The sequence below is a fragment of the Myotis davidii genome, unplaced genomic scaffold (genome assembly GCF_000327345.1).
Source record: "Myotis davidii unplaced genomic scaffold, ASM32734v1 scaffold49, whole genome shotgun sequence".
Taxonomy (NCBI): Eukaryota; Metazoa; Chordata; class Mammalia; order Chiroptera; family Vespertilionidae; genus Myotis; species Myotis davidii.
The window spans coordinates 1,314,638-1,327,583 of record NW_006300375.1 but is presented as its reverse complement, the minus strand read 5'-3'; the positions used below and the strand labels follow the sequence as shown (position 1 = coordinate 1,327,583).

The following is a 12,946-nucleotide window of genomic DNA, read 5'->3' as shown; positions in this document are numbered from 1 at the left end:
ATGCTTAAGAATTAGTGACTAAAAATACAAGATAAAATTAATGAAAGTTTTTAGGAAAGTATAGAGAAAACTATAGATAAATGCCAAAGAATTTGAATTTCCTTTGAATCTTATTTTTAGTGGGAAATTGAGGACAGGCTTCATTGAAGAATTAGATGTGATACCGTCTTTAAAATGATAGGTAGGTTCAGACATGCAGAGATCAGTTCAGGCAATAGTCTAAGTGCTGGAAACTAGGGAGAAAGGACAATAGGTGGGACGATTCGTAACAAACATGGAGAACCAGGACAAGTTTGGTTTAGATGATGAATGGGATACATTTAAATAGTAAAGGACATGTTATAAAAGTAAATCGGGGTAAGACCAAGGAAGGCCTTCATACCAGGCAAAGCATCCATAGGTTACTTAGTACACAATGAAGAATTACTAAAAGATTCGGTAATTAGCAGAGAAGTAAAATAAGGTTTTTTTTAAGAAAATAAATACAAAATATATTGTATATAATAACTTTCTCAAAATGTGTATAATTGCTCTTAAAATTATATTTTGTATAAGGTGTTTCTATTAATTATCATTGCTCAATAATAAAAATAATCTGTGTATCAGCTAGCTATTGGATGATGTCATATGTCTGCAGATGTGAAGGCAGATTTATCTAGATATGATTGTTATTATTAATGCTAATATCCTCAGGGCATTTAATAAATATAAATCCAGATGTTAACATAAATGAGGAAACATTGATGCTTCCTCCTAACCTAATGTAATAATGAATCGTGTGTCAATGTATAGCAGTATTCAGTGAGAAAATATATTATCTGGAATTATTCAAAAAGAAATGTATTTTTAAATGATTTTAAAAATACAAGGTAAGTTATCTCTTCATCTTTCACATGACCCTTGATTTATAACATTTTATTTTCACACACCAAGCCTTTATGTATTTTTTTTTCAGCAGAGCCCTAGGTGTACTAAGCAGAGCTCTAGTTACAACCTTTCTATTTTAATGTATTCTTCTTACATACTTAGATATTTATTAAATTTTCATTGCCTAATTGTATATTTTGAGAGAGTCAGCAATGAGTATCAAAAATAGTGTTGATTCAATTTATATATAAAGAAATATATAACTATCACAAATATAATTCCAGGAACTATGTTTGGCTTACTGCTTTACCACAGCACAGAGTGGTTGTTCAAATTATTTTGCTAAATTAATAGATAGCTTGAATATTTGTTTGAGGACATTCCTTTAAAAGGCATACACGTCACTACCCAATCATAAAAAGGAGCAGTCACATTCTTCCTTTTATTAGATAAAAGTGACAATGAAGCCCATTTTATTCGATAAAAATGACAATAAAGGTCCATTTTCAAATACCGCCCCTCTTTCTAACTGCAATTATCATCCATATTTAAGACAGACCGCGAAAAAATTCTAACTATTCTGCTAGCTCCAAATTTGTTGGACAGAAAAGGAATTTATACCATACTTGCATCGTTTTTAACCTGACAAATGGAAAATTGCAATCCTTTAAACAAAAGAATCTTCAAATATCCTTGCCCTACCCATCAAGCCGCATTCCCTGGCCCCTCAGGAATAAAAGGATTTTAAAAAATCCAGGTCAAAGATGAAAGCCACCTGCTGTCAGCAAGGAAACAAGTATAGTTTCTGGGATAATAGCTCTCAGCAATGGATTATAAGCATTTAATGACTGGATAGTAATTCTTACAGACATCCAGAAGCCTGACCTGGATGGCAAAGTTCAGTTCACAAGGAGTTGTATTTCTCCTGCAGGGAAGTGTCAGTGGCTGACTTTGTTGACCAGCTCTCAGTCCCTGGATTTGTTTGCAAATCCACACAATCCTCCTTGAGAACTTTAAGCCCACAAGAGGGCTGAAAGGGAGGCGACCGCTTTTGTATGAAAGTGTCACCTCCTTGCTTATTTGTGTGAAGTTCTAAAGAACACAACCTCTCACTAACACAATAGATTTATTATTGAGATGTCAGAATCAGCAGCTTTTAGTCAGCCTTCACTCCTACACGTCTCCACTCTATTCATCACAGCTTCTTTGTGGTCTGGTTGCCAAAGCCTTGACATCCTCTACACAAAGATGCAGATGAAAGTAACAAAGAAATTAAGTGTAAACAAGCCCGACCGACCGCATGGGTTCAGTCTGGGTGGTGAGTGCGGAGGGTCCTTGTTTTCTTATTCCCTATAGCTTCTGATATGTTTGAAATATATATATATATTAAAGTGATTAATATAAAAGATAAGAAAAAAATTAAAATGAAACAAAACACAATCTACAATCTTTTAGCAACTGTAAAATATAGTTTTTCTGAGTCATTTGGGTGATGGCTGCCATGTTAGGAAATACTATGATCTTGTAATCACAGTAACTGTTAAAGGGTAGAGTAGTCATGAGGCAGGTTGCTAGTGATTCCATTTTCCTTCCACTGTCCCAGCAAATGCACGTCCCTATAAATCTTACATAGCCATGTAGAGTAGCTACAAGCTGTCACACATGAACTCTTATTGAGTGTGTCTTTTGACCTTAGGGTCACTATGCTGGGTTCATCTGTTAAACACGATTTTGTCTATGTGCCCCATCCTCTTTGAGGATCTCTCAGCACTTTATAAATATTGTCATTTTCACCAGCATATTGGGAAACAGAAGCTTGTGGAAATGTAATGATGGACTATCAGCTCTACTGCTCTTAAATCCTGATGATTTTATAAATCAGTGAAATCTCCAAGATATTTGTGAACATGTATTCTATTAGAATATAGATGTGTATTCAGAAATTTGTAACCATACTGATGAGTTGAAGTTGAAGGATACCAGGTTTTTCTTATCAATAAACATTGGAGGATGACATACAGTAAGCACTTTTAAAAAATGGTTTGATGCTAGAGTCAGAGGTTATAAATTCTCCTTTGCTTAAAGTTTAGTTCTTTTGCCTAATGCTGCTCTTCTGCATCTTTGTGCAGGAATATCCTGGAACACTTTGAAAACCATGCTCTTAGCATCTTTTGTGCACCTTCTCCCCAGTATAACACATCAATAACATTTAATCTCAGAATATAACACATCAATAACATTTAACTCAGAGATTTTAACTTGAATTAACTCTGCCCACCTTCTTTTGAAGCGTGACCTAAATACTAGAGTAATCTAAATCAATAAAATAGTGTTTGTTTTCATAACTGAAATAGTCACACTGAGGCAAACACACAATTGATCCTTTTTAAAATTCAACAAATAAGATTAGGGCGATTTAATACTCTTGTGTTTTCCATGTTACTATTTCACTACATCATTCATATGCTTATCTGATATGCCACTTATAATAACAGCCGTACCTGGCAGGTCTTAAGTAGCCTTGTGTTGACATATGCCTTCAAATTGCCCAAAGACCCAGTTGCACCAGGAAATATTGGAGATGTGATCAAGCGACTGCATGTCAGAGCAATTGTCCAATTTACTCTTCTCTGTACTGCCTCAATCTTCATTGAGTTTTTTCTAGGGATATATTTTATAATCTTTGTAAACTTAATATGATGGTCTACTAAATGGTATATGTAAGTAAATAATAGTAATAATAATAATCTAAACACAGGATGGCCTATTTAGAAACTTGAAATTATAATCATGTGTGAGAGAAATCATAAGTAAAATCTAGAATGAAATCTCAAGAGCCTCATTAGAAGGGCATTTCATATACTATACTAAAATAGATGGTTATACTGAGAGGGAGAACTTAAATGAAGATATTTAAATATGTTTATTGAACGAATGAAAGATAGTGAATTCCACCCACTGAATAAAATCACAGTCGAAAATGTTGCATTTTCCTTTCCAGCCTGAGTCTTCTTTGCAATATGCTATAACGGTATCGTGTCACTGTTTCATTGAGATGCCAGAAAAAGTTCTGACCACTAAAATATGAAAGCAAAAATAAAAACATATATAAAAGTTTTCTACTTTGTCTTCTAATAACCTTGAAATACCTTAATATAAAAAAAACACACACAACTACACAAACTGAGACATCGCAGACACAGGAGAGGAGAAGGAAGAGCACGCAAAAGACTTGTATGGCAGGTATTCAATGCAGTGGTTTTCAAAGCAATCAGCTCTGTGGAGGCTCTCAAAGCAAAAATACAGTTTTTCGCTTAAAAAAAAGAAATCTAGTGTTTAGAGATGACTGTTTTTCATTTGTCATTAGAGAGATGAAATGGAGAACATGTTTTTCAATCTACTTCCAAAACTTGTAAAAATTAGAAATGTAGGATTTGGATAATATTCAATATTTTTTAAAAATCCCATTTCTAAGATTTAACAGATTAAAATGAGGTAAATGTAGACATAATAGGCAGTCTTTTTCAGGTAGGATGAGAGTTCATTAAATAATAAAAAGCTAGAGCCAGCCCCATAAACCCTCGCCTAGGAATTTCTGACAGGAAAACAGATGGTAGTGGAGCAAAAGCACATCTGTAACTCGTGGGCTCTAAATCTCTCATTTAGGTTGTAAGTGACATGCTGAAAGTAAGCAAAAAACCACAACCTGGCGGAGATCAATAAATACGGAAAGTGTCATCGGTCTAAAAACACAAATCTTCAAAGGTAGCAATTGTCCAAATAGGGCCGTATATCAAAATAGACAATGCAAGGGGAATTGAGGCAAAGGGCTATTAATTAGCCCCCCCACCCCCAGGCAAGTTATGTGAAAGGGCCATCCAAACTGAATTCCTGGCATGGACAAAGGAAATACTGCAGAACAAAAAGAGAACTGGCATAACCTACCGCTGGAATCCGGTGTGGCTAGCATAAGTAAGCTTAATGGACAATGCTTCCAAAAATGAACAGAATCCAAAAATAATGCAAAACAGCCTTGAGGCGGAAAGTTGTAAGCAAACCTCACTGAAGTGACTAGAATTTCCACACATTAACTTACAGGGTGGTTCTTCAAGGGACACACACACACAAATACACACACACACACACACACACACACACAGGGCAATGGGCATCAGATAGAAATAATAGTACCTAAAAGGACCAACTTGCAAAGTAAATAGAGAAATTTTTTTCAGCGGGTTTATTTCATGTTGTTTCACCTGTAGGTTCAGTCAGCATTTCTTACCTTACCAAGCAGATCTGTGTAATTTACCGCCTGTGAGAGCAGTCTAGGGTGTAAGGTGCCCCATTTAGTGCTTGAAAATATCGGTTGTTGTACAGAATTAACAAATCATAGAGCCTGGCAAGGACTTTAGAAATCATTCTAGACTATGTCCCATATCCTATATAACAAAAGCACAAAATACAAATCGACCGAATGGCCGAACAGCAGAACGACCATCGACCATCGGGAAGACCATCCAGGACCACGTTATGACACCCACTGGCGCCAGGCCAGCCAAGGCAGGTGCGGTGCAATGCGATTGGTCGGGGACCCTGCCTCCCTCTGTGAGAGAAGCCTGGGTCCCGGGTGCCAGAGGGAAGCCAGGTGCTGGTAGCTGGGGGAAGGAAGGCCTACTCTTGCATGAATTTCATGCATCGGGCCTCTAGTTTTAAATATGAAACAACTGAGGACATAGTTTGACTGGATAGTATTGACACAACTGAAAGATGATTCATAAGGAAATGTGTTCTGCCATGTGCAATGATAAGCATATTGGATTTCAAAGAGATTCTGTGGATGATGAAAGTATTTGTTCTCCTGAGACTGTCATTGATCAACATACCTATGAAATTATCTTCCAAGTCAATTTCTTTACTATTTAGTATCTCTCCCTGTCCATACCTTTTGTCCAAAATTTGCAGTTCAAATTATTGATACAATTTCACCAGACATGTCTCCAAATTCTTTTGACTATGTCCAGAAATAAGATCCAAATATTGCTAAAAATGAGGGCAAAGTAATGACAGTATATTCAGCCTTTAAAACTAATAATTAACTCTTCCAGTAACCTTTGTAACTAACCTGCCTCCAGCCTCCCAATACACATCTACTATCACTCTTCCTCTCCTAAGCACAGTTAGTTGAACTGGCTCCAAAAATGTGCATGTATGACGTGTGTGTGTGTGTGTGTGTGTGTACATGATTTTTGACATTTAACTCGCTCTGGTATGGCCATGTACTTACATTATTTACAAGTCAGTCTCTTAGATTGTTAATTGCTTAAAAACAAACATCTAAGTCACCCTTCCTCAGTTTTCCAGTACCTTCCTCAGTGTCTGTCACATTAAAATTCATATGATCTCACATACGCCTTTCCTTTGACTGGTAAAAGAGTAATGGGAGAGATGGGTGTCCTCATTTTCTAAGTTAAGAAACTGAGCTAGGAAGAAGTAGAGCAGAGATGTAAACCTAGATCTGATCTCAAGTTGAATATTCATATCACTTGGGCAGAAATTATCATCCTTACTGCCAAGTATAACACTAATTTAAAAATATATATTGATTTCAGAGAGGAAGGGAGGAAGGAGAGGGAGAGGAAGAGAGAGACATCAATGATGAGAGAGAATCATTGACCGGCTGCCTCCTGCACACCCGCTACGGGGAAGCAAACTGTGACCTCCTAGGTTCATAGGTCGATGCTCAACCACTAAGCCACAATAGGTGGTCCTAACACCGATTTTCAATCATAGTCTTACCTGAATTCCTTTTGGTGTTGACATTACTGGCAACTGCTTTTTTTCTTTAGAGTTTTTTCCTTTTTTTCTTTGACTTCTAACAATATCTGTGCCCAGTTCTCCAACTAGGTATCAAACTATTTTGTCTCAATTGTCTTTTTAGACATTTTCAGTTGTTATTTCTTAAATGTCATTGTCTTTCAGGTTTTGTCTTTTCTATTTAATCTCACACTACACATTTTCTTGGGCAGTTTCAGACACTTTAATGACTTTAAGAACCACCGCTATATTTCCAAATTCATGAGTCTCTAGACCAAGCATGTCAAACTCACGGCCTGCGGGCCACATGCAGCCCACTACGAATATTTTTGCGGGCCAGCCAATATAACAGCATGTAAGAAGCGTTTTAATAAAAATTTTATAACTTAATTTTTACAATATCTTGTTATACATAATTATTAATAACAAACTACAACATTCGCTAATGACTGATTATTATAATCGTGTTGCATTCATTTCCCTTACATGCCTTATGCTCAGGCACATGGTTTCTCTCCATTAATATTAGCAGTGAATATTTTAGCAGCTGACTGCCATGTCATTAGTCTTGGATTGACTTGTTTGGTGTGCGCAACAGGAAATATTTTGCTTTTGGAGAACAAGAAAAATAGGTTTATTTGTGTTACGCTTATTAATTTGTGCAGTTATTCAGTGTCTGGTAAGTTAATGTTCAAGACAAAATATTAATTTTTATTTAAAATGCTCTATTATTTTAAGTTAACAATTATTCATTTATTTCAGCCCTTTGTATTTAGCATGTCTTTATCGAAATAATACTACGTGTCTATGAAAATTGAAGTTTTTGTTTATTTGCGGCTCACGTGAACTTAAACTTTGTTTACTTGGCCCATGTTAGCCTTTGAGTTTGATATGCTTGGTCTAGAGCAGGGGTGGGCAAACCTTTTGACTCGAGGGCCACAATGGGTTCTTCAACTGGACTGGAGGGCCGGAACAAAAGCATGGATGGAGTGTTTGTGTGAACTAATATAAACTAGACACTACTGCTGGCTCTTATTTTTCAAGTGGATATTATGACAGCATATCCCAGAGCCACATCCAGTTCAACATGTCCAAATATGAAACCTATGCCCATAAAATTTTTGGTGTCTTTTTCCCCAAATTTCAGAATGTATCTCTGCACATTTTCTTAATCTCTGCCTTATCTTCTGGAAACCACAATTACTAAGAATATAGGAGACCTTGTCTATAGGACAAGTACCAAAGTCTCTGGGAAAGGACTAAGGGAGAATTAAAAATCTAATGGGACAGGAACTTGTTGCAGACTTGCATATACTATTACATGGTGGAGTCAATATCTGCAATGTCAGTCAGTGTAATTTTTAAACAAGAAAGATAAGGCTTCTGGAGACTTTAGAAATTGCATGTATGTTTTAAAGGGAAAACAGTCACTATCATGATAATTTTCCACTTATTACAATCCAGTCACAGTGAATTTCTTTTAACTCCTTCAATGCTTTGAAAAACCCATCTCTGAGATTTCACATGTGCTTTATTTTCTGCCTAGAATATCCTTTTTTTAGTTTATTTTTATTGTTGAGGTTATTACATATGTCTCTCATCCTCCCCCACTTTGCTCCCTTCCACCCAGCTCCCATCCCACCCCTGGCCTTCTCAGCACTACTGTCTGTGTCCATTACACATTTATGCACATACATTTTTTGGTTAATCTCTTCTTGCCCCTCCCCCTTCCCTCTGAAACCTGTCAGTCTGTTGCATGCTTCCATGTCTCTGGACCTATTTGTTCATCAGTTTATTTTATTCTTTAGATTTCACATATGAGTGAGATCATGTGATACTTATTTCGCTTAGCATAATACTCTCCAGGTCCACCCATGCTGTCTCAAAGGGTAACAGATTCTTCTTTTTTACAGCTGCATAGTCACATAGTCCACCTGGAATATTCTTTTCCATATCTGCCATCATTGCCATATAATTTCCTAATCCTTTTCAACATTTGGTTCAAAAGCCACTTTTTCAGAGATACCTTCCACTCATTTTTCCTAACTGCACCCTGTGATTTATTTTATTATAGCATTTACCACACTTGCCAATTATATAAACATAATCTCTGTTTTCTTGTTTAATGCATATATCATCTACCAAGTTGTAAACTCAATGAGTACAAGTATAATGTCTTTTTTCAAAAAAAAAAAAAACCTTCTATAAAACTATTGTCTAGCATAGTGTCATACACAGGTCAATTATCAATAAATGTGTTAAGTAAATGAATTCTTTGGTAGTCTATACTCCTATTGTAGCCAGTAGCCACATGAAGCTATTAAAATTAAACAACATTAAAATTCATTCAACATTAAATTCATATGTCAACAGGAACAGCCACATGCTACTGTGTTGGGGAGTACGGATGTGGAGCATTCCCATCACCACAGAAAGTTCTACTGGACAGCACAACCTACAACAAACAATTAATAGAGTGGTGATAAATTAAGGACCTCTTAGAAATCAATACCTAGATTCTATCTTAGAACTCTCTCTTGAACTTACCCATACATCTTCATTACTACTATCTTTAGAAACCCACCTAACATGTCTCCCAGGCACAAATATTTCTCAACCCAGATGCATTCCTCAAATTATTGCTAAATATATACTACCTATCAAGTCACTTATCTGCTTAACACATTTACAACTTCTCATTGCCTACAGCATAGAGTTTAAACACCTTAAAGTAGAAACAAATTTGCTTATCTTCCAACTAACCACCCCAAACTTAAAAGGTATTGCTTCCATTTATACCCCCCCGAGTTCCACTTGCATGATTTCACTATTCTGGAAGCAAATTATACTTTGTGGCAATGATGCCTAAAATACCTGTTGCCTACCCTTTAGGACACAATTTTTTAGCTTCACTGAATTGCACATAGATTTCTCAGCTCTAACCTCTACCATATTATATTGAGATTATCTTTTTTATATCTGTTACCCTCACTGTACTATGCCGTTTTAAGGAAAAGGAATAGAAGCTTACTTACTTCCCAGTGCTTAGTGAACTGCATTTTGCATAGATCTTATACTTTATTGTTGTTGAAAAAATAAAATAATAAAATAGTGAATAAATGGGTTATGAAATTTAAAAATATTCCCCTTATTCTGTAAACGATTCTTTAGCCATTCCTGCATAATTTCAACTACTTTCAAAACCCCCTCCCCATCAATCAGTATAGACTACTCCGTCTGAAAAGAACATGTTTGACTAGTCAATAAAACAACTTCTACTTTGGTTTAGGAGCTGAAAAAGTGGAGAGCTCTTAAACTATCAATAGTTTTCCATTGGGCTGAACTTATCTATTAAAAATTAAAACAAACAACAATTACAGCAAAAACAAAAAACCTGAATATTTCCAAATAAGTATGTTCTATGGAAAAATCCTGGTGGAAAAATAATATAAAGAACTCCCAGGTTAGTGAAAAGCTCTGTACACTCAGTACAGTCTGCACAGTTAACTTAGTTCTCTCTAACATGATCTCTTTGTTCTGAGATCTTTGCTTGTGTATATCAAACTTAATTTTCATAGCAAAGATGCATTCTGTTATGTATTATTTGTTGAAAAAAGAAAAATAATCTTATACTATCAAATGGGGGTAAAAAAAACAATAAAGAGGAAGATAGTCCAAATAATGTCAGAATAACATTTTTTATGTAAAAAACATGTAACAGCAACAATGATGACGCCGACTTTGTTCATAATTTAAATGGAATATCCCATGGCTGACACTTAAAGTCTACATTATATTTTTATTAAATAATTTTATAAATGGTGCAACCAAATTTACTCTTAATATATTTTTCCACCTCAAAGGTTAGCTTACAGTATATTGACAGTAACAAAAACATTACTCAACGTCATAAATTAATTTTTATCAACTAATTGGATTAAATCTATCCAGAAATAAGTATTGCGCTATTAAAATTAAACGTTTTGGCTTTTTGCAGGCCATGACATTTTAAAAAGATTTTTAATCTTGTCAGTGAAGTCTCCATTTAGAAATGCTCTCTTTTTGCCACACATTAATCCTAAGTTATTAAATAAAGTTGAAGCCAATGGCAGAGTGCATTACAATTGAGAAATTACAAAGAAAGCATTTAGAACCAAATATTGTAAACTTTGACCAATAGATCATATGTGAAGTGGGAAATTCAAAAGATGGTATTCAATTAAAACAGAGATTGAGTAGAGATACACTAATGTGAGAACCTCTATTATATCTTTTTTTTGAAGAAAACTCATCCATCACATGTCCTCATTTGATCTCACAATTTGTTAGCTTTTTATCCAAAAACAATAGCATGACAAAATCTTGCTGTGTGGCCTCAGAGGTTTTGTGATGGGAAGACTCAAGTATTAGAATTCTCTCTGCCTTTTCAGTTTTATAGGACTTTGTTCAGAGTTTAAACAAAATATCCCACGGCTGACAGTTAAAGTCTATACTATATTTTAATAAAGAATTTTATATATAGATGGGGCAACTAAATTTCTTTTTAATCTATTTCTCTACTTCTAAGACTAACTTTCAGTATATTGATAGTAGGAAAAACATTATTCAACATCCTAAATTAATGTCCATCAATTAATTGAGTTAAATGTATCAAGAAATAACTATTGCACTAGTTCATAGAACACACAGTTGTTAAACGAGTTAATCAGAAAGTGACTCTTAAAATACATTTGATTGACTACAATTCTCATGACTTCTTTAACATAGCTCACTTATACAAATGTTGTCAATCCACAGCACAGCCTTTCAGGGTCAGGGTACTGCTATTAAAAGGCATGCTTCAGCACACCAACACACTAGCAATGGCCATTCATCTCCAGTCAAGAGGCTTCAAGAGAAATTACTGTGAATTCTTAGACTCTGAAATAATAAGGATGTTTTTTAGAAAGCCTGTCCCCTGGAGGTAAAGGGATCAGTGGGAGACAGCATTATGGACTAGGACACTAGGTGAAGAATCACCTGTGCTCACAGTTTGGCCTCACTCAGAAGTCATGTTTTCATTAGCACGTTTAAGTGCAGTGATGGTTTGTATTACTGTCCCTGGAAGTGTTCAAAAGCCTGAGGGCACAGCTTGAGACAAAAAGATAATAGGCTCAGATAGATGTGAGAAAAGTTTGAAGGACCTACTGAGCAAGCTTCCCACTGAGAATATGTATTAGCTTAACAGCTCTTCCACTTAATAACTGAGTTAATACTGAAGGTGCATATCTATTTAAGAAAAGTGATTTTGCTCTGGCCTGGGGCAACTGGTTGGAGTGTTGTCCCGTACACCAAGGGTTCTGGGTTTGATTCCCTGTCAGAGCATGTACCGTACTTAGGTAGGGGGATCAATCCCCAGTGGAAGTGAAGACGGGAGGCAACCAAAGGATGTTTCTCTCTCTTTTCTCTTTCTTCCCCTCTCTCTAAAAATCAATATAAAAGGGACAGAGAGATAGAAACATTGATGAGAGAGATACACTGATCAACTGCCCCTACCGGGGACTGAGCCCAATACCTAGGCATTAGCCCTGCCACCTCTCTCTAAAAATCAATATAAACATGACCCTAGGTGAGGATTGAAAAGAAGAAAGAAAAAAAGGAAAAGTTATTTTAGTAAAGATAAATCCAACTAAAAAAATAATACACTAAAATCATAAGTAGATCCAGCAGCACTATTATTCCACAAAGCTTGTCTCAACCACTGCGCCATACTGGTTAGACCAAATGAGAGCTTTGATGCCACAAAATGGAAGTGTTTCATAGAGTCTCTGCATTTTCCTGTAATTTACATAAAACAACAGTACTAAAAAAAAAACAACTAATTATGTTCTTCAAAATAAATTGCATTTTGATTTGTTTGCTCTTTCTTCTCTTTATTTCATTTTCTTTCAGAACCTAATCTAGATTAATGTTCTAATAAATTCATTATTATAATACTAGAGCCACATTTTCAGCTTATTTGACCCAGGTAAAGATATATAATTTTAGATGTGTGATGAGATCTGTGTTTTGATAAAAATACATGATATGATTCTTTTAGTGTTTAACTTATGCTAGCGATTTTAAATTGCTTTCAATTTTTAAATGAGATTATTTAATGTATAAGAACATTGTAATCTCCACAAATTAGGACATGCAGTGATTTTACTGGAATATCAATAATTAGCAAAGGGATATAGCATAAGTGAAAGGAGTGAGGTGCCAAAGAGACTCACACCTGGGC

The 12,946-nt window shown here is 35.4% G+C and overlaps 1 protein-coding gene across 1 annotated transcript in view; it reads right to left on the bottom strand.

Annotated features, from left to right (window-relative positions):
* The window catches only part of SEMA3D (semaphorin 3D), a 125,550-nt gene that overhangs the window by 45,101 nt on the left and 67,503 nt on the right, over nt 1–12,946 (bottom strand). The window lies entirely within an intron of this gene.